Here is a 24,491-nt window from a genome sequence, read left to right as displayed (position 1 = left end):
CATTCCTCATGCTTTATGGCCTTTGGTAGAGTCTAGGTTAATCTATACTTGATAATTCCAAACAATAGTCATTTAAATTTTTTAAAGCAATTAAAACTAGACTAGTACAAAAAGGAATTGAACCATATATTAAGAATATGGAGTATGTAACCTGGACATACCAAAATAGAAAATGTATCATATTCTAATAAAAAAAAATCTACTATTATAAGCATTGGATTAGATTGTTTGAAGTAATAAAGATGAACCAGCTAAATAATGAGCTAATAAAACATGCTTTATTGCTAGTGAGAAGCATTAAAAACTATATTAATGGTATGTTAGCCTGCACACCCAGATTTTGGGTCAGTTCAACCATGGAGATTCTTAGGGTCCTGTCAAATGGGTCATACCAGACAACCCTTCTATTCTACAAACCTCAATGGGTGGTCCACATTGACTATCCAAGCAACTGCCTCCTGAGGGAATCAGCATAGCAGATGCCTATGTACCAACTTTTTGTGCCTTCTATATTAAAGAAACCTATTTTGAAGATATTTCCTCGTACCAAGAAACCTTTTGGACAAAGAATTGCCTATCAATTGAGTCAATCATTTATTTTCAATTTGTATAATATGTTCTGTTGAAACACACATTAATTACCTCTTTTGGCTGTTATAATTAGATGCCCTAGTCTTTTGAGGGTGACCTTGATGGCAACCCCCCCTATGCTTGTTTGGGGCACTAACATAAGTGTTCAAGATGTCAATCAAGTAGTTCAACACTTTCTGAGGAATTTTAGGGATGATCCTTCAGACCTTGAGGGGAAATACATGAGGCTCTTGGAACAAGTTCAAAATTTTCCCCACTGACTTCTTATGGTTACCATCTAGTCTCATTTCAAATTATTGGTTGAGCACATTATCTTTTGTATTCACTTCATTTAGTTGATTTCTCATTTAGACAATGGAAGTTGAAGATGATTCACTGAATATTGATACAATGAACATCTTCGAATATGATGAAGACCTTTATGGAAAGATGGTAAAATATCCTCTTGAAGTTCTCGCCATTTTTGACATTGTATTGATGGATGTAGTTTTTCACCTCAAGCCTTTGTGGGAGAAGCACATACAGGTGACTGAATTGTATTTTTGGAAAAATATGTTTTGTCAGTTAGTATGTTTTCATTTAATGACTTTGTTGTTTCAGATTTTTTTTAGTTATGCACATAAATATGCCTCAGACTTACATATAACTACCATTGCATTCAAGCAAGAATATTCAATCTTAGAGATACAATTAACATGCAAGATTTGAATTCATCAGGTAGGAAATGCTTTTTAAAGTTACATCTTCATTGTTCAATGCTATTTGAAAATTCTAATAAGGGGGTTTTGTTGTCTTTGAAATCTAGATATTGAGAAGATGGTTTCAGTCAAAGGAATGATAATTTGGTACAGCTCAATTATACTAGAAATCAAAGAAGCATTCTTTAGGTGCCTTGTTTTTGGATATGCTCCAGCACCAGTACCTATTGGTAGAGGTAATTCGTTGGATTGCAATTGAACTCTTAATATAATAGTCAATTGTATCTTCATTGTATGTTATGTTTGTTTCTCAATTCTATTTTGCATAAATTGTGGTGAAGAATCTACAGCTTTAAACAGATTCATGTTTATGAAAGTGATCTCAGAAGCTTTTAGTTTCCAGGATTTTGCAAGTAAGATCTTACTCCTTACCATGACACGACCACTATTGATTTGCTCTCTGTAACCTTAATTGGAACTAATAGGACACCGTACATGAGGTTCTTCTCACATTGAGATGTTTGCTTGATGAAAGCTATATATGAGAGAGCACATTTTTTTAGTGTGAAAAAATCCCTGTATGAGAACTTTCACACCAAATTTTATTCTCATATTCCATGAGAATCTTCTACCAAATTTTGTCAAACGTATTTCATGTTTTAAAAAAAAATCTCATATCTTCAATTCACTAAATACAATGGTACTTGTTGTCTAAAAGTGTTTTTGCTGGATTTGTATTCACATCCTATTTTATGCTTCAAATGCTTAGGTCAGATTGATGAACCTACACATTGTGCAAGGCTAGACTTTGTTGCTATGAATTCTTTGACATTGATGCATAACAGATGCAGGTAGGAACTTGTTGATTTTAGTTTATGCATGATTTGAAGCTGCATTTTCAAGACTCTAAAGACAACTATATCCTTTTACTTTGTGGTTAGGTTTTCTATTAAGCAGATTGTAAGGCTGCAAGAAACACCTAATGCCATTCTAGAGGGGAAAACCTTGTACACTGTTAGCTTACTGATGCATAACAAACTTGTTGATGCAGCCAAACCTGGTGATCGAATCGAGGTGTGCCTGACATTACATGATATATGAATTCTACACTCATTTTTATTGGCAAGTGTTAGCATTTGAAGGTTGACATTAGTTTTTTTTTTGTAGGTTACTAGGATTTTCAGAGCTATGACAGTTAGAGTGGGACCAAACCAAAGGATTGTGAAATCTCTATTTAAAGAAAAGCTCTCAAGCCTATCTTCGTCCATTTAAGTTGGAAATGAGGACCTTAATGTTGTATTCTATGATTTCTAATTCTAATTTGTAAATCATTTGCTGGTGTAGACCTACATTGATTGCCTTCATTTGAAAAAGGCAGACAAGACAAGATTGTGAGCCGAAGATACAATGGAACATGATACCAATAGTGATAGTTTTTCCTCTTTTCAAGAGGGTGATATGTCACCAGCTGATTATGAAGCTAAGGTATAAACTCATACTTTTTACCTTTTGTATATAACATGAATTTTGCAAAATCTAAAATTGAATTTTGACTGCCAATTTCCAAATTGAGAAGTTGAAAGAACTATCTCACATGCCCAATATCTATGAGATGCTAACTAGGTCCTTAGCTCCGAGTATTTGGGAGCTAGAAGATGTAAAGAAAGGGCTCTTGTGCTAGGTATCTTTCTTTTCTTTCATGTTTGATTAATTGGTAATTTGTTGCATGTTCTTTGAACCATATGTTAACCATTATGCTTCTTAAATAGCTTTTCAGGGGGACTATAGTAAAACTAGCTTCAGGCACTACTTTTCATGGTGATATGAACATCCTACTTGTTGGGGATCTAGGTATGAGTAAGTCTCAACTACTTTAGTATGTGCATAATTTGGCTCCTTGAGGCATTTATACAAGTGGTCATGGAAGCTTTGCAGTTGGTTTGATTTCTTATGTATCAAAGGATCCTAAAACTAGTGAAACAATAAGTTATTAACTTAATTTTTGGATCATTAAGTTGTTTGGGCTGCCTACTCCCCCACTGCTACGTACCACTTTATTCTATATAAATTTCTTATTTCTTTGAACTCAACAGGTTCTAGAAAGTGGAGCATTGGTAATGAGTGATAGGGGTATTTGTTGCATAGACAAGTTTGACAAGATGTCAGAAAATGCTCATAGCATGTTACATGTGGTGTGATTTTTCTCCGAGCTCTTTGAATTATGTGCTTTTATTGGTTTCTTGACTTGGTAATCTATGCTATTGGTTGACTTGTATATCAATGTTTGGTCATTCCTTTGAAGTAGGTTATGGAACAACAAATAGTGTTAATTGCAAACGCTGGGATCATAGCATCTCTAAATGTAAGAACATCTATTTTAGCTTGTGCCAATCCTAGTGGTTCACACTACAACCCTAGATTTTTAGTGATTGACAATATCCAACTTCCTCCAACATTGATTTCCAGGTGGAGTATGTTTGGTTTTAGAATTCAAGCTTTAGAATTTATTTGTTGTCACTCAAGTATAAAAGAATCACAAAAAATGCTTGCAAGTTTGATTAGATCTACCTAGTGCTTGATAAAGTTAATGAACAAACAGACAAGTGCCTTGCAAGGCATCTTGTTGCATTACATTATGGCAAGCCAGAGTTAAGTTCTAATTTGGTCAATACTATGTAGTAATTAATGGGGGGTCCAATGACCTGATATTTTTGATGTGAACTACATTATGATTCTAGGACCAAATGCTAGATGCATTTGACCTTTCAACTCTCACTTCGTATATCACTTATGCAAGACAACATATACATCCTAAGATATCTGATGAGGCAGTAGAATATTTCACTCATGGTTAAGTTGAAATACATAGGAAGGGAAACTTCCCTGGTAATAGCAAGAAGGTTAGCTCAATATATTCTCAAATTCAATTTTTGTATAGTATGCTTACAAGTTATACACGTGAAAAAAGTAATATTATATCTCATACTTTTACTAAAGAATGCATCTAGATGTAGGGAAATTTTCATGTTATGTTAACTTGTTCTCTTGAATGAATTGTATAGGTTATCACAATGACTCCACGCCAAATTGAAAGCTTAATAAGAATAAGCGAAGCCCTCGCCCGCATTAGATTCTTTGAGTGGGTATGAAAATCCTATGTAGGAAAAAGTGGGTTACATTCTCGAATGTTTTAAAGCCAGATTGAGGCAATAAAAAGATATCTTACATTCCAATTCTGCAGAATCATTCTAGTTTCTTGAAGTTGCACCTCAACAATCTGCCACTAATCATTCAACTGGTAACCATTGTGCATCTTTGGCAATGAGGATTGTCAGTTCATTTAGTTGTATATTGAATGCATTATCATCAAAAAATTAGTTAGCTCTGAAAGAACTATGTTAATTGGAAGCCACTAAATGCATTTGAGTGTCATGGTTATATGGACCATTGACATGGATCTCATAAACATGGGAGTCTTAGCTAGTGAAAGAATGAGACGAGCCAATCTTATTTCATCACTGAGGATTCTTATCATGGAAAGGATGTAGGCAGGGGGACCATCAACCCGTAATACTGAGGTAACATTCTTTATATTTCCCTATATAGTGTTGAGAAAATTGTTGGTATGGCATCTAACAGAATATGAATTAATGCAATCACAGTTGATGGAGGAAATGCACAAATAGGGATCCAAGGAAGTCAGCTTGAATGATGTAAGTAATGCCTTGTTGTGGATAAATTTCAAGTTATTTCTAGCTTCATTTTCATGGGGGAAATGAATACATTATGAGTTATGTTGTTCAATTTTAGATTCGTAATGCAATTGGAAACCTTGTGAGTGAGGGGTTTGTTACAATTCATGGGGACAATGTGAAGAGGACCTGAATGAGTTTTGAGGATGATATGACCCCTATAATAATTAGTAATGAAGTATCTGATAAGACTACGGTCAATATGTTGTGGCAAACTATTTTAATATGCCCTGAGCTTCATGCTCTGTAGTACATCGATGGGTACTTTCTCTTGTAAAAAAATCCAAAAAATTGAAGGAATCCAAAGCCTGGGTGTACTATCTGTGACAAAGACAACCACTGAGCTAATGATGGATATCTTATAATTCTTGCTTAGATAAGAGGATGATAATTATAAATTATGAGAATCATTGGTGTTTTGTTCTATCAAGTTTTGGAGTGAGGAAAAAGTAATTGCAATTATAAAGGTATTTTTTTTCAACCAACGTAATGGAAAAAGTTCATTTTAATGTTCACAATGGCATTTTTCCTCTCCCTCTAGTTTCATGTGGTTACGTAAATATAAAGAGAATTAAATATAAAAAGAGCAATTTATTTTAATCTAAATTTTAAATTAAATATAAAGAGGAAAAATTAGAATCTAATCTTGATGTAGTAATGATTCTATGGTGGTGACTTCAACAATTGAGAATGCTGAATATCATCAGCAGCTTGTCTTCCATACACACCAATGATGTCAATCATGGTGCCGTGAAGACTTGGTTTGCTATGAATAGCTACAAGGGAGAAACAACAAAAGTGTAGAATGCAGATGAATTTACTTGGCATAATGTATCATATGCTCTACTATGAAGCAACTACAAGATGTGCAAACACATAGCTATTAGCTATTTCTCTAGATATGATCATAAGAAGTTTTCAAGATGTAGAACATTGTTATTATAAACTTGAAGCACTTATAAGGAAAAGGGACCGAAAAAAAAAAGACGGTGAAGAATCATTATCAAATTGGGAAGTCATTATTCAAAATTTATGAATCAAAGGGATTGGCAATGTACAAGATATTATAGAGGTGAATTCAAAAGCTTTATAAGAGTCTAGCAATCATGACCATGATACATCACAAGGATAATCTCTAATAAATGCTACCCACGGTTAGTTTCAAGCCAGAGAATTTAGGAAAGAATAGGGATTGTTTGAAATTACTTGGATGCAGTACTGATGCAAATTCCTTCTACAGTACTGATGCAAATTTAATTTATTCAAATATATATCTACTGTTTTAAATTTACAGACTAATATTTATATGCAGTACAACTAAATGTTTCAACTAGTATATAGCCAACCCCACCAAGCTGAAGTAATTGAGTGTCATGAATACATTCTTGATAAGAAAATATAATTATCATAGTACATAGTAACTATTTTTTATAACACTCAAATTTATGTTTGAGATTACATATTCTCTACCTAAAATCTGAATTTTTTGATAGGAAAATCAATAAAAATTGATTAACTGAGAGTCTGAGCTGTAGATCCCACCACGACACAAGGAATTCCAGTTTATTTTCCTTGATTCAATTGACTTTCCATTGGACCAATCTCAGATTGCTCGAAACCATTTTGCCTCCTTCTACAATCCAACAAAGAGTGTGTATCAAATCTAGCAAATTTATAAATAATCAAGTCATCTACAAAATCATGTTCATCTCATTTCAAGATCAAAAAATACATAACTAAATGCAGTTGAATCATGGTGTCATTAAAAACAAAAATGCATGTTGAAGGAGATTGTACTCCAAAGTTCAATCAAGGATCAAGATAACTAATTGCCTTAGATTTCCATATTGGAAAAGATAATCCAAGTTTTGGGGCTAGATATCATTAGTGTCGAGTTTGTGCAAATTGACCAAATGGATAATGGTTAGATTTTTATACATGGAATTGAAAGACATTGTTTGAGGGTTTGATGAAAAAGATTTCTTTTTGAGCATGCAGATTGATGTATCTTTGAATGGGATGCAGGAGCTCAGTGACAAACTATTTGCCAAAGTACAAGAGGAATGAGTTATTTTTAATTACCTTAAATTTTCGACATGTTGAGTTTCTCCTCAATATAGAAGTTGTTTGAAGGTCCTCCAAGAATGAATAGGGTATGAAATTGAAGAAGTATAGGAATCTCCAAGGTAAGTTCATAAAGTTTCTATTGAATTTTAATATATTAGAATGTGCAAAGTAAAGTTCTGCAACAAAGATTTATGCATAGAGTCATTGTCTAGATTTGATAGTAAGGTAAAGATAGGATTGTGGTTATGATAAACCCATCTAATGATAATACAAGGAAAATTTGGAATGTGTTTGGTCATTAATAGGCTTGAGTTTTCAGAACTATGAATAGAAGCTAGCATGTGGGAAGTCTCCAATTTTGACAACTTGATAGTACTAATTTCATTCAACTTCTTTGACAATATTTTTGAGCAATTGTTTTAATTGTATTTTTAAAATTTATAGTTCGGAGTTTAGCTATTCAAATTATTTAAATAATCTTAAGTATAGAATTATAACGAGTCTTTACCAATTCAAAATGATAATTTTTACTTCTAAAAATCTCTACTGTATTTACTTACCATTGTTCATTTTTGGCAGATTACCTATTTAAGTTTTCACTATGATGCATGAATAAGTAGACCTTTGAAGATTTAGTTGAATTGAAATTAAATATCAGATCCCAACTTTATATTTTGCATGAAGAGTTGTGGTGATCAAAGTAAGTCCATTGACCAACTGATCAATGTAATTTTATATTAAAAAGACTGACAACATAAGAGGCAACAACTAATTACAAGTATTCCACAAATATTTGCAGTAATCATGGTAGTTTATATATCCCTTAAAGGTTGACAACATGAGAAACAGACTGAATATTGTAGCAACTAGGTTGAAGAGATAACACAGGGAATGGGAAATAAGTGAGAACTATTCACTGGTGTATTTTGGACCTGTGCACATCAAACTTGGGACTTTTTTCATAAATCTAAATTAAAACTTTATTTCAGAGAAAATAAAAAATTTATTGTGAATAATTCAATGAAAAACTAGAACCTGCATCTTAGTCTTATTTGTTGCCCTATAAATCATTTTGCATGCATGTCATCTTTCTTTGCATCCATGTTCCCTCAGATTTCATCCTAAAAGTTTAAGCTAGGATAATATTTCCTCACCTCTATCTCATTATCATACACATTGGTTGTGCATTGAATTCATGGTGGTATAAATAATTTAATCCATTATTGGCCTGATTACAAATATGTAATGCCCCACCCAAGTTAGTGCCTGGGCTCTAATGCATTTAGAGCCTTAGAGTGATGTCTTGTCATTTTGAAGTTTTGTTTGATCAAGATAGATAAATTGACAACTTAGACTATGGCTTTGATCTTCCTAAGCTTAGCTATGATAATCTAGTTGTAGTTTTGATTGTTATGTTTATGTTATGTTTAGGGCATAATAGGGCTCTTCTTAACTAACAACACATTGGCATTTTGAAGTCCACATATGTTTGAGACTAGTTGGGCTTATCCAAGAGGTTTGGGTTGAGAATTTCATCTAAATTATCACCAAAAAAGAAGCAGCTTATGTATCCACAGAGAGACTTATTATGGAGAGGCATCCTACTATTTCTTGTGAACTCCCTATGCTACACATTACTTGGAATTAATGATAAAGGACAGTTGGAAGCTTAGATGTATCAGCAATGTCATTGAAGATGCTAAATAGGTTACCCAATTAGCCTATAATAATACACTATTCATATGTCCTCTCCTTGATAAGAGAACACAAGAATGGAAAGGATCTTATGCAACCAAGAGACACATTATTTTCCATCCACTTCCTCACTTTGCAAAGTATTGTTCATTCTCTCAAGGAAATGTTTTGGTTCAATGCTTAGCTGGAATATCCATATGCCAAAAATTTATATAGGGAAAAGACTACAAGAATAGTTTTTTATGGCTTAATTGTAACATAAACAAAGTTACTCCTGATAACTAGCAAATATTTTATTGTTTTCAAAAAAATAGTTAGGTGAAGGGGTCAACAATTGTCCTATTTTCAAAAAAAAAATTCAAGTTTTAGGTGACAAATCTTTCCCAATATGCTTCATTTCATGGATAAAGATGGCATGTCGATGGGTTAACTCTAAAAAGCCATGGATGGGCCCAAGAGGTTGCTTTAATTTTGGTGGATAGATCATTTGGTACATCATTAAACAAGCTAGACACAAACTCCTCTAACCAATATATGCATTAGCTTAGAGGTCAAACCCAAAGTTTTACTTCTGTACTCCATTTAAGGCCGATGAGAAGGTCATGACATGCATTTTTTTATACATTGATAAGGTGGTGCTAGATGGTGAGATAACAAAGAAAGTTCTTGATAAGATGGATATCTCAAGGATGAGGATACCTTTTCTCCTACAACAAAGATGAGCACCATCCATTTAGTTTTGGTCGTGTCATCTTAGTTTGCCTTGGAAAGTCTGGCAAATGGATGTAAAGAGTATCTTCATCAATGTGTGAGAAACTATAGGACCAAATAAAATTAATTCCAATTTCTAACTTTGACCTTATAGTTTTGTGTGCTTGCAATAAATATTATTATTATAATTACTAGTCTAGAGTGAGATTCAACATTGTGTGTCTTGTTACTTATATAAAACTACTAATAGTATGCAAGATGGTTGATGAGTAGCTATCCAAATAAGTATGATTATGACCATTTCCATGGAAAAAACCAAAAAATGTTGTTTTGATGGAAAATCTTAGAAGGATACAAGATACTGATATTAATTAAAAATAATTTATTAATCATATTCTAATTTAAATGGTAGAATGCTCATACTGGTTGAGGAAAACATGTATTCCCCATGTATGTAAGAGAGTTACCAATTTCTCTTTAAATTAGATTCATCCTATCTCACAAGCTCCAAGGTTGCAAACCCCATATTTGTAACCTATTTTATTCTTCTAACAGACACTTAACTAGTGTCTACCAGGTTTCTATGAATCAAGGTATCATGTTGTCGGTATTACATCTTTTTCTCAGAAAAAGACTTTATTCAAACACCTAATGAGGCACAAGCAATATCTTGAAGGATTGTAAGAGCTAACAAAAACTTGTGTTCAGAAGCATAATTTAGTGCACAGTCAAAATGGAGATAGTAGGTTGTCAAACACAAAATTATAGTAAGCTTGTAAAAGGAAAATCAAAGTGAAATCAAAGGTCTTATACATCCCAGGGCACCTCGAAATAAAAATAGATAAGTAGAAATATCACTATAGGAAAATCAACATAAAATAGTAAAAAAAAATGATGGGCTAAAGACAACCTAGAGTTAGCTAATTATAAATATCTACTTCATGTTGTTTATATGTAGACTATTTACAAAAATTTGTATATACTCAATATAACAAGGTGTGATAAAGGACATACTCTGTGGCTTGGACATCAAGCATCTGCCCACGACATTTTCCCAGGAGCTCCACAACAACACCCACATATGTTTTTGGTACTTCAACAATAGCAATCTACATTTCATTATTTCTGTTGGTGTTTGAAAACGTTACCCGTTTCCAATTATCCCCATGAGAACTAACACATCTAGGGGCAACTAACTCCCATTTTAAACATATCATTTTAGACACAGAGCCAACTATAAGGCATGACCCTTCTTCTTCTTTAGGCTCTGCAAAACCTAGGCGGGTGGACCTACAGATTCTTTATATGGTACCAGTTGTCAATGCATATAATGAATCTATTAAGAAGCAGATAAAACCCTTATTTCTCCTGATAACTCATGAAATAACATCAATCTATAGTAGCTAAATGCAGATCTAGGAATCTCAGAAGCTGAGTGAGGGCATTCTATTATAGCTCTTCAACATGAAAGGGAAATTCATTCGATTAAAGATGTTGATTCAACAAAACCTCAAAAATGCAACAGTATAACCAGTGATCCTATAACTGATTAGTGCCTAATCCATTGGGCAATTCCATGAATTCAAAACATACATCTGTGACATCAGGACATATCTCATATGGCCAGACATCAGATCTATCCAACCACCTTGTGATTCAGACATTAGTGTTCATTCAGGTCTCATTCTCACAAAATATCCTTCTCAAATAACCAATAACCTTGTTTAAACATATCGAGCATTTACTTGGCCCTTTGGTCCAACAGCAAAATACATCAAACATACAACCTGAAAGGGATGCAAATGGGTCTCAAATCTTTGTTCCAAAACCACATAAGACTTACAGATTGCTAAGACAAGAGACAAGAACCAGAACAAAACTAGTGAAATTGTTGCTCATATGTATTCATTTCCTTGAAACTATACATTCAGATGCATAAAATTAAAACATGAAACAACCTAATATCTCAGAACTATCTATATTATCTCTACAATGCTGTTCACATGAGAGTTCTACTGAAGAAAAATGGTGTCACAGTCATGGAAACATGTCAAAATACTGGAACCAATGGTCTCATAGTGTAAAAATTGGAATCCCTAATGGTATCATAGCAATGAACTTTTTCTTCCCAAAAACTGGAACATACTAGTTTCTCAGTAACAAAAACTGGAATTGGAACCCTTCAAATGGAAGAAAGAAAGAATAATATAGGATGAAGATGAAATCCCGGATTGAACCTGCGACTGCCATCTGTCGACTTAGAAATCCATCTCTTGCAACTGTAAAGACTCTCTCTAACCTCTTTCTTCCATCTAATTTGATTTTCTTGTTTCATCATTACATTGCAACTGATTTGCAAAAATATCCCTAGCTAAATGATGAAATCCCTGATTTGCTAGAAATTTGATTTGCATCAAAATGCTGATAAAACTTGCTTTAACTGACTCAGAGATGCCCCCAACTGAATTCTCCTTGTCTTTTACGCATATTCAAGCTATTAACTTGCCAAAAATCACAACTGAACTTCCTAGTCTGAAAACGGTTGCAATTCAGGTACCTGATAGAAAACCTCCTGTAACTTGAACCAGCTACTACCTATGCAAAAATTGACTCCAGAATCGGATAGTTTGTCTTCTCCCGATTCTGACGATATATAACATTGCCTATTTGGCCTCTCAGAAACCTTCTAAAAGTCATTTTGAAAATGACTCCTCTGCTAGAAAGTTCAGGCTTGCACTCAAGACATTTTCAAAAATTTAAAAGTTTCTAGAGTTTAAACTTTAGAAAAGAGCCTCATTTGAGTTTTAAAAAGATGCACGTCAAACTATTTTTTTATAAAAATAATAATAAAATATTATTATTTTTTATTCTTTAATATTGCCCTCTCCTTCAATCCGGGTCAACCTTTAGTTGACCAGCCTTTCTGCCATGTGGCAGCCTCTGATTGGTCGACCGGTGCCACGTCAGCGCCATAGGGACCTAGTGCCACATGTCGCAATCTCACTTTCCCACATTACTTATCCCCCTTGCATCTCCATAATGCGAGATTACGCTGACCGTCAGATCGTGACACGTGTCACGATCTGACGCATCCTCACAAACTGCACCTGATCGTCACCTCACCGCTAGCTGGGACCCACTTGCCACGTGTCCAAATTCTAATTTCCCGCATTTTAAAAATTGGGCGCAACTTCATATTGTGGGGAAGTAGGCACTCGTCGATTTCTGCCACGTGGCGTCATCTCGTGCGATCTCTGCCAAATCAGCGACTGTTAATTCATTTAAAATATTGTCTACATCACCTGAGGCTATCTTCCACATTTAGGTTCGATATGGGGGCCCCACGCCTGCTCGCCTGCTCAAAAGGCCGGTCCCTTAAGACAACTTAATGGGCGCTTGAGATGGTATTTAAAGAATTTATGTTAATATTACCCGGTCAATGTGGGATTTTGCATTTTTCCTCTGCTCCGCACATTGCTAGTGTGGCCCTCTTTCTTCATGCCTAGGAGCTCATCATTTGTGTGAGCCAAATTCATAGTGAATAGCTTCCTCTGTATCTGTGTGATGCCTACTTTATCTCAAGCTTGGACTGCATTTTAAATGTATTGGAAATCTTCAATTGACGTGAATTCCCTTCTAGTTGATCAGTGACTTTATCCTTTTGTTTTGACTATATGATTTCTATTTACCTGTGGCTTCTCTTTGTTAAAAAAAAAAAAAATGTGATCTTCTTTCCTTGAATATGTACTCCCTTGTGACTGTGGATTTTGCCTTGAGTAAGCCTTTTTAAAGCTATGGGCTGCTCTTCTTAACACTAGGCATATTGTGCTTTAGAAAACGTTGGTTCCTTTTATGCATGAGAGCTCTGTGCTAACTAATGCAACTGGCTTCTATGACTTTGATTTGTTCCTTAATTTCCATTTTCTCTTATGGAGTTGCTCCATAACAATGCCGACTGCCCCATTTCATTTGCATGAATTGCTTTAAATCAATGGCTCTGGCTTTGTATTGATTGAGCTGACTCCCTTCAAACTCATGCTGCTCTTATCTGCATGTGGAAATTCCTTAAGTCGCCCATGGTTTCCCCTTTTAATACGATTGAAATTCTTTGGCAAACTATATCTACTCCACGTAGTTTGATCATTAGATCAAAGCATATCCCAAAGAAATTATTTAACATTGATAATTTTTGACTTCTCCCTTTAATGGTCCATCACATTTTGAAGTTTTAATCATCACAATGCATGATCTCCACTTGCAATGACTGGAATTAAAAACAATCACAAGAACATTACTTTAAAACTCCTTTTTTAATCATTTCCGCACCATTGTGAAAATTGTGTCAGGAGGCCTGCCAGATGGCCGTAAAAACTAACTTAATCAAGTAACCAGGCCGTAAAAATTGGCATGAGTGTTCAACCCTGTATACTTTACCACACTGCAAATTTTTAGCCCATGAAAAATTTCTAGTCAAAAGATTTTAATTGCCAAACATCCATACTTCAATTACCCTGCAAGCAAACAATGTTAAAAAAACATAAACTGGGCTCAAGTTCGGCATTATAAACTAGGTTATTGATCACTTGGGGTTCTAAAAACTAGGATATAAGTTCTTTGCCATGAAGAGAATATAATTCCATGTTTTGAGCTCATGATGAATCACAGGGCACATTTGGCAAATTTCCGAAAACAGGCACTTGGAAATTTTAAACTGGCAAATATGTCAAAAAGTAGTTTTTGGTAAATGGAAGGACATATCAAAGTATGCAAATGGATTTTTCATGACTCGGGAACTGGCATGCTTCAAGGAATTTTAGGAGAAAACACAATGATATAATCTATTCAGGCTCACCAATCACAGGATCACAGTTATAACGTGCCGAACAGGGGTACAAATCAACCTAGATACCTTACTCATAACAAAACAATGTAAACTAGGTTTTTAATCATGTTACCACATTGATCAAATGGATTCGTCATGATCTCAAAATTGGAACATATGAAGTGTTTGACCCTTGGAACACAATACAAAAAGAATTTCTTCATTTGGGTCAACTGGGTCAAAGATATGACTTGTCGAACAGGGCTTCCCAAAATTGTGAACAACTACACAAATGTACAAAATAGTAAATGACCAACTTTGAGGGGTTCGAAACCTAGTCAAACAAATTCAAAATGACTTGAAAACTGAAACATAGGTTCTCTATTATGGACACTAAACATCCCCAAAGTGGTTAGTTATGACACATTCCTGGGTAAAAAATATTTAGATGCAAACTAGGCCTCTGATCGCTATTTGACACTTGGGCAGAATTGCAAATTTTGACACTAGCTCAAAATGGGACTTCGCAGACTGGTTCGAAATGTCAGTTTAACTTCATAGAACACATAGATGCACTAAATGAAAGGTGTTAGAAACATTAAACACCCCTTAGGCCTCAGACTAACAACCAAGTACAATCTCATTTAAAAGCATTTAAGGGCTTGATTTTTTCAATGGTTCTCAAAATTGACCATGCAATTTTTAGTCCCAACAATTTCTAACATATGAGAAGTAATTTTTGATATTGAAAATGCATACAGTATATATTGTCATCATCTTTTCATCATTTTACTCTTTATAGGATTCCACAATCATCAATAGAAATCCAGGATGATGAGGATATTATTTTACCTCATAGGGTTCAAACAATTTATCATTAAATTTTTTGTTTATAACTTTAGGTGGGCCTACCATAAACTCAAATCCTTCCCTCTGCCTACAAGATCAAACTATCCAAATAATTCTCAAAGGTTCCTTTTGATTGTAAGATGTTTTAGATAAATAGCTGCACAGTGATAAGAAACTAGCTCCATAATTATAAATGTGTTGCAGCTTGCAAAAGAACATATTATTGTAATTAACCATATCAAGCTTGGAGAAAATAAAAATCCATTTAATTATGTTAGTTTCCAACAAAAAACTATGAGGGAGTTACAGGGTGACTTCTAAGACAATTTTATGTTGAGAAAGTGGAGTGCTACTTTGGACTGGAACCTTTAATAACACTTGCTATTCTGGTAATTATGTTAGGTTATGTGCATCGCTAGGATTTGAGACCTCCTTTGTGCTGTAAATTGAGGCATATGGCCATTAGAAGACTACCCTTTTTCTGATATGTGTGTGGGGCTTATTGCTTAGCTATTGATTTGTGCTGAATTTGTTCAGTCTTTTTGGCTAGTTGTTTTTTGAGACTTAAATAGTAGTAGAGAGTAAACATTGGGTTAGTTTTAGAGAACTTCTCATTAGCTACTACATATTGTTGTAGGTTTTTTGCAAGCGGTTGCATGCTATTGTTAATTAATGTAGCCTAGCATGTTTTGTCAATAAGAATCCAGCAGTTTCAATGTGGTGAGTTCTTTATAAACCTTTTTTTTGTAGAACTAGCCAATGGTTGCATTCATTAGAGAATTTACACAATATTATTAGTCTATGGAATTAAAATTTAAATATAAAGGGAAAGACATGGTGCCTAAAGGCATTTTTGATTAATCAATATGAGTGGTCACTCCTAGGGGATGTAGAGGACTCTCCACAAGGGAAAAATTGCATAGGTAAGCAACTACTCTCTAGTAAAAGGCATGCCTACTAGGTAAGCTTCATTTTTTATAATAACATTCATGTATTATTGGATAGCCATAATGTGCTATTTAGTAAATTATCTCTAGGATTACTATTGGATAGGGTATTTTAATGCATCATAGATTTGGAAATAGGTTCTAAGGTTGTCATGAATGTCCTTTACTACCATCCACAGATGTATAGAGAAGAAAAAGAAAACATTACAAAGAAATTGCTAGGGATGGATCACATCAAGCCAAGTTCTAGCTCTTTTTAATCATATGTGGTTCTTCTAAAGAGAAAAGATGGTATGTGAGATGTGCATAGACCATAGAACCTTGAGCAGGAAAATCATCAAGAATAGGTATTTGTCTACCTTCAAGAATAGGTATCTATCTCTCATAATGAATGGCTTATCAATGAGTTGCATGGAGCAATCTATTTTTTAAAGATTGATCTCAAGTTAGGATATCGTTAAATCCATGTGTGCAATGAGGATGTGCACAAGACAACATTCAGATTCTATTCTGGGTACTACGAGTTTTGGTCATGGCTTATGGCTGATAAATGCTCTAACGACTTTCTTGTCATGTACCCATTGCCAATCAATAATCAAGTAAGATTTTATTTTTTTGATGATATATTGATTTACACATAACATAGCAATACCATCTAAAGAATTTAAATATAGCTCTTGGAATAGTAGAGCAATAGGATATTTTTAAAGAAGTGAGCTAGTGCTAGGTTGGGGTTATAAATTTTCTCTACTTGTGCCTTGTTATTAGTGCTCAAATTTTTTAGGTGGATCAATAAAAAATCCAAACCATTTTGGATTGGCCTCTTACTAATTGAATTGACATGGTTAAGGGGATGCTTTGGCCTTTATAGTTAATGTAGGAGGTTAGGATTTTACTCTCAACCAAAAACTCCCATAACTAATATGATTACAAAGAGAAAATTCTCATGGGAGTGACATTTCCCAAGAGGTCTTCAAGAAGCTCACAGAGGTAACAAATTCATTATCATGCATAATGAGAAAGAAAAAGAGACAAAAACTAGTGCTTCTTAAATAAAAAAGTGTTTATAGAGAAAAAAGAAGAGGACATACCCAAGATCTGGTGTTGCTCTTGAGAATGGTGAAGTTAACTTCAAAGGCTTCAGATAAAACAACTCCTCTTCTTAACTGATAACTCTTTGTGTGTGATATCTTCTTACCTATTGCCAATGAACATGACATTGTATCAAGACCCTGAATAAAGATAATATTTCATGAATATCACCATGTGTTTCTACACATTTTGCCAATTGATGATGTAATAATGCCTACAATACTTCACCATATAACACCAATCTTGCCTTTCGTGCCATAAAATCTCAAGATTTTCAATCTGTGTGCATTATCCCTCAAAAAGGTTTCTCTTTGATTTATGAAATTTGATAATCTATAGTTTCAGCCAAAGCTACTATTGTTTTTCTATTGTACTTTTGACATACCCATAAGGGAAAATAGGACTGTGCAAAGAGAGCTATTAGATTGCTGCATGTAATTTGCCAAAAAGCACAAACCTACTAAATCTACTTCATTTTCGAGTTTCCACATATCAATATTATCTCTTGTATCAAAATTTATATGGACCATAACTATTTAATTACTTTTAAATTTGGATGTTGTTTGTGAGAGGAGGATTTAATATAATACATAATTGTGCACTAATTCCATGTTACCCATAAATTTTGTCCTGCACATAATAACGGTTTTTAAAGATAGTAATAAGGAGGTCCTAAAGCTACCTGTGAGGGTTTAACAGACATTGTATAGAGAGGGATTAACAAAAAAGACTGTATTAAGAGGGATTGGACTTAAAAATAGAAAAAAAAGCATTTATATCTCTAAATTATCAGAGGATTGAACAAAACCCATATAATTTTGAAGCTTCTGAGATGGAGTTCTAAACATCAAAAGACAGTATCCCCACTTCCATTAGCAGATCTAGGCACAAATATAAAATCTTTCTAAACAAAGCAGATTTTGAGCTTCCTCTATGACAGAGATAGATCATAGAATCATAGTTTCCAATACTTTGGTGGGTTTGAATGAGCTTGATCCCTGCACCAAACTCAAAAATCCACAAATGTTGTGATGAAAGAAATCAAATTGCTTTGCAAGCAGATTAAATTTCCTTGAAAGTTGTGGAATTCCCTTTCAACAAATTCATTTTACCTATATCATGCAAATCTGCTGTACACATTCCCTGCAAGCTGTGTTAAGACTAGTTTTCCACATTTTGCACTTCAAAAAACTATGGATGCGAATGGGATTGAAAATAAGCTAAGTGGCAATAGGATGAATGGGAACTACAACATGATAAATGGAAAATAAATAAAAAGTTTGTTTGGACAAGAAAGGTCTAGATGTAAAAGAAAACTAATCAAGTGCTCCTCAATCAAATCACACTGAAAGAACTTGCAAATAAGATATTATTAACCACAATTCAACAATTCCTTTTGAGCATTTATTTTTCATCATTCAACCATTTTATTTTTTAAAATGGGTATGTCTAGGTCAAGATATTAACATATCAAGATGGAATATTCCCTTTTCATTTAACAAGCACTTATAAGACTAGGAATGTTAGCCAATCCATCTAAGCATATGGGTATTAAGGGTTGAGATATGTGTAGCAGTAGTCATGAACATTGCTTTTTATTTGTATTTTTTCTACATTTGATACTTTTCTTATAGGTGGACATGTCTATCACAAACATCCAACATGTCTGTCCTTAGACTTCATGGCAAAAACCCTACAAACAACACACAAAAAATAAGGACATGAACCATCCAAACATCTCTAATAGCTTGTGGATATCCCAAAGATGCATAAGTTCATGACTTGTGAAAACTAAAAAGATAAGACTAACTTGTGTAACAAGCAAATAACCAAAATGATTTTATGTTTGTGTTATGTTTGACAATAATAATGATATTTGGATTCAAGTATGAGGAAATTTGTAGCAATCAATTCATTAAATATCATTTGAATACAAAGAAGATTTTAAGAGATTCAAGAGCATAATTATAAGCCAAATTTTTGGAAGACCTAAATCAAACCTAAGTGAACAGACATGTGAAGGCTTATTTTGAATATGATGAGCAGATCTAAGGCAGAATTTTTATGAAGCTATATTCCAAGTTTAGAGAATTTATTGAAAAACACTATTTCAAATCTTAGTGGATTATTCATAAGTACAAGGCAGATTTTTTGAAGACCTTGAAGGAGATTTAAGGAAAATCTACCTACATTATAAACACTTTGCATTTCAAAGGTCAATTCCTTCTGCATTGTAGGATTTGAGGTTGGTGTCTCTTGCTAATTGAGCATACAAATTTGTTTGAATTTATATACATACATACATATATGTGTGTGTGTGTACATACACACACAATTTACCTACAAGGATTTCCATGCTAAATAGTATATGCATCTTGTCTTCTTTTGTTAGACATCAACTATGTGAATGCTTTCTACATTGCTTTCAGTTGACTAAATATATATAATAAAATATGTAGGTTTCTATGCGAAACAAACTCCAATGTGGAAAAATATCTAATAATTGGGATTTAAACTAAGCAAGAACTATATGTTCAAGGAACCAAAAGATGACTGCAATGATACTATTACAAGCGAAAAAACTTCAGTCTCGTTAAAGAGAATTGGGATGTGTATTTGAAGACTTAACAAATTTGAGCTTCACTTGGTTTCAAGAACTATATAATATTCTCTACTTAACAAGGCCAACCATGTGAAGGTGGAAGCTCATCTGGCCTCACCCCCATCCCTCTAATATCAATCTAAAGTACCCATTATCATCTAATTACATACTTCATTCATTCATTCATCCATTTATGAACTATAACATTCAATCAATACAATCACATAACATTCATTAATATGATATAAAATTCATTAATACATAACAATATTCATTACCATAAAATAAAAATCTGTATTAATACGCATAATTCATACATAATTACTTTAAAAAAAGTTCTTTCATTATCCAACAAGGTTTATCAAAGAAAATTTTTAAAACATCATTTCTTTTTTTTGTTTTTCTAAGCTCTCTTAAGAAAAGTGCTCATATGAGCATCCATATCTACTTCATTCTCCTCCTCTTCTGGCAAGTGTAATGTCAAATTATGATGGCTCCTTCTCTTTGGAGGAGTAGGAGGTTGTTGTACTAAAGGGGGCTTTGTTGCAAGAACAAGTGAATGTGATAAATTGGCATACTCTTTTTCTTTTTATAACTGTTACAAGTTTGTAATTAAGTACGAGTACAACATAAAATGTATTTTTCTTACCTGACAATGCCACATCATATACATTAAAATTTTGATCTTCCACCGTGTCAACATGTTGAACACTTGGAACATGGTCCACTCCTTCAACATGATGTTCAACATGCTCTGAAATATTCAAAAAAAGGATACACGTCAAATTCTATTTGAAGATGTTAAATTGTATTCATAATTGCATAATTAATTTCCAATAGAAAATTAATACCTCCACCACTATAATGCACATCATGGCCTTCATCAAGAGTAGGTTCTGTGGTAGGATATGAAGGTTGCAGTAAAATGTTATGCACATTGTTATGTAGTCAGTTTACATTTAAAACTAATACCAAAAAAGAATCTTCTCAACTATTTAATTTCATTTACTTTTCATCTGACCAATTTACCTATGAGATATCATTTGGTGCGATGGATTCTTGGGCAAGGCTTACAGATTCTTCATGTAGGCATGCAACCATAACTTTATAGCCTTCCTTCAAGGCAATTTTTCTATCTTCATCTGTGACCTCCACATTGAAATCTGTGCCCTATGTTTTTTGCTTGATAATGTCATTTTTCCATGTATAGTTTCATTAAACAAAATTGTTTCAACATTATATTAAAATAAATAAATAAATTCATTGCTCTACTTATAAGTCGAGAGTGCAGATTCATATAACCACCAGAGCCAAGTTTGTGTTGGCCAACCTTTTCTATTCTCACTTTTGTAGCCACGGATGTGTCCTACAATCTATGAAAAATTTCAAATATCTTAGATTATATATTTACAAATATCAATAATTAGTGCATGATTACAATGTAATTAATACTATAATGACATACTTCTTTTTGCCTTGTGCTGCTTCATTATCTCTATCCTCACATAGCCTTTTCTCCTTTGCATCTTCTATTACTTCATTCTACTCCATCGGTGGAATCATAGGAGGATGGTCGTACTCTGGGTTATCCTTAAGACCCCTTCTATATTGATCCCTCACTATCTTTATATACTTTTCTTCTCTTTGCATAAGTAGGCCAGTGTCAAAAATGTTTTTCTCAAATTTCTCCTCAATGGATGCAATTAGCTGATTTTTAATTCCACAGCTTGTAAATTCCACCTTTTTAAAAATAAATAGATTGTTAGATCAATAATTTTAATATATTACAATAAATAGAAGAAAAGAAAAATTATGTAGCAATGATATGAAACTACGTACCTTTTATGTATGGTGGGTCCAAATAGTCTCAATGTCATATGAAAAAAATGTTCAAAGAAAGCATTATTACCTACAAAAACATAAAGGATTTATCAGTCCAAAATGAGTAATGTAAAAGTAAACTAAATTTACACTTTAAATAATATCAATTTTAAAGCACTTGGAAGCTTTCATTCTCTTAATGGAAACATAATTTTCTTATTCAGCAACAATGTCCCTTCATATGAACTAGTACTAATCACACGAACTACTCTAGGAAATGGATCAGCTTCAGTAGTATTGCTCTTTGTTGCTCTATCAACTAAAACATCATAACAATTAAATGAAAATTTTAGTACTGCTCTCTATTGGTCTACCTCCCTGCCTATGTCTATGTCTCTCTATGTGTGGCTATATATATATATATATATATATATATATATATATATATATATCTGTGTGTGTGTGTGTGCATGGTATGTGTATGCATGTGTTTGTGTGTATGCAAGCTTCTATAGACATCATTTAAGCACTAATATGCTACTTCGTTGTTCATCAACTTGTAGAAAGACATTACAAAATCTAGCAAAACAAGGTTTTACTAGTTCTACTGGGCATAGATGATGATGTTTGCATGGTCCTTGTTGTCGACAATGTAGCAGACAATAGTGGACCGCCAACCAAAGGAGGAGTCTATACTTCATCATGATTTGAAGAATAGAATATTGTTAGAAAAGACATTTACAATAGATAAAGATCAAATAGGATACTAGCAAGAAACATCGACAAAAAAAAGGTAAATGTTATAATGTTGATCAAAACAAACAAAGTGTTACTTACACGAAGGTACTGTGAAACAACCTTGACCATGTTCAGCATGTGATGTCACAACTGGCCCTATACAAGAACACATAAAATTAGAGATCATGATCCATAATATACTATAAAATATTAATATCTATTGAACTTCTATTACTACTTTAGTTGAATTATTGCTTACTTTCAAAGATTGTATTCTAGGGTCCAATTCTATTCTCAGTGCGTCTTTCTCCTCACTTTTGTCACCCTTGATGATAATTTGAACAAGTTCATTAGTGTATCTTTGTGTAATTTTTTGGGTGATGAATATAGGGTTAGTACTAAGGCCAATGTCATGTAGATATGACACCCATATTTTAGATTGCATTTGATTAGTGATCATTGTAGCTTTTTCCTATCATTTGTGACATCAAATATTCCTATACTTTCATCAAAATAACTCCAAAGCCATAAAGAAAAGAACATAATAATAGGACATTTGTTTCTATATTAACATTAAAATTTACAATAATTAATGTTTACCTCTACTGAAGGTGTCTGAGATGGTGCATCCATATTGCCCTATGAAAAAATTAGTATGTCTTAGAAATCAGCAACTAAATTAAAGTAATAGACTTAACAAAAACAAATTAATAATAAAGTAGATTGTATATGTAAATCATTTGTCTTAAGTTAAAAATTTAGTGTAACTAATGTTTATATCTAAAAAAATATTTGACATGTTCTACTTAATGTTTATATGTGCACATATGGTTTGGAAAGAAATATTTGGTCATACAAGACCCCATCATCGTTGACATTGATTATACTTGAAGATTTCATTGATCATCATGATCTTAAACCATTTCATCATCATTATCATCATCATCATCACCATCATTGTACTTGTCACTTTGATTTTCATTGTCACCACCACCATCTTCATCACCATCATCATCCTCTTGATCACTATCATCATCACGACCATCATCGCCATGATCATCACCATCTTCATCACCATGATCATGATCGTCATCAGTATCATCATCATCATTATCACCATTATCATTAGCATGACCAAAATCATCACCATCTTCTTCTTCTTCATCACTGGGTAACTGTCATTCTTGATAATCATTTACTTCCTCTTGTGCTTCTTCAATATCTTCTTCTTTGATCACACTATACTTTACCGGCCTTCCTCTTGGGTTATGTCTAACAACAAATGACCAACCTAGTTTTTCTAGAACACCAAAGTAAAACACTTGCTCACATTGACTTGGAAGAACATAGAGCTCATCTTCGACTGGCTCAAATGACCTTGTATTAATCATAGTAAATCCACTATCGTGTTTAATAACAGTCCTATCAGAATCATTTCGATTCAGTCGTAACCTAAACCATTTGATAATAAATAGAACTATTTTGAATAAATTAAAGTTGCACTCAAGTATATCATCCAAAATGCCATAGTATCAATTTTCATATTGTTGAGGATGTATGTCAGTTCTAGATGAAATATTGGTGACCGCAAAGACAACACTTATCTCGAAATCACACATTTTCTTCGTTTCATCTAACTTTTTTGTGCAAAATTTATAGCCATGGTAGTACATAGCTTTGTGGTGTTTGACCTACAATTATTCAAACATGTCAAGAATCTTCTCATTGATTTGTGAGTTGATATTAAACTTATGTCTCATGATTAGTAATCTTATGCATACCTGTGTATCTCTTAAGCCATATCCCATTGGTGTAACATTAGGATCTCCATTATGATGAGCTTCTTTAACCAATAATGCAACACTATCCCATGTTAATGAGCGACCATTTTCTTGAGACTGTTCAATCCACACTATCATCCAATCAAGATTGTTTGCAATATACAAGTGTAGTGCATCCCACTCACGACCAACTATAAAGAAGAAAATTACACCTGTTAGAAACAACTTATATATATTGATGATGGATAAGAATTATTAAATTACAAAAAAAAACTTATAATTACCTCTCACCCTCCTCAATCTACCTTTCCCCATTAGGTACTCC

This window comes from Cupressus sempervirens, chromosome 5 (assembly GCF_028749045.1).
Source record: "Cupressus sempervirens isolate cs-2001-9-10 chromosome 5, ASM2874904v1, whole genome shotgun sequence".
NCBI classification, from domain to species: Eukaryota; Viridiplantae; Streptophyta; class Pinopsida; order Cupressales; family Cupressaceae; genus Cupressus; species Cupressus sempervirens.
Note: the sequence above shows the minus strand (reverse complement) of the source record.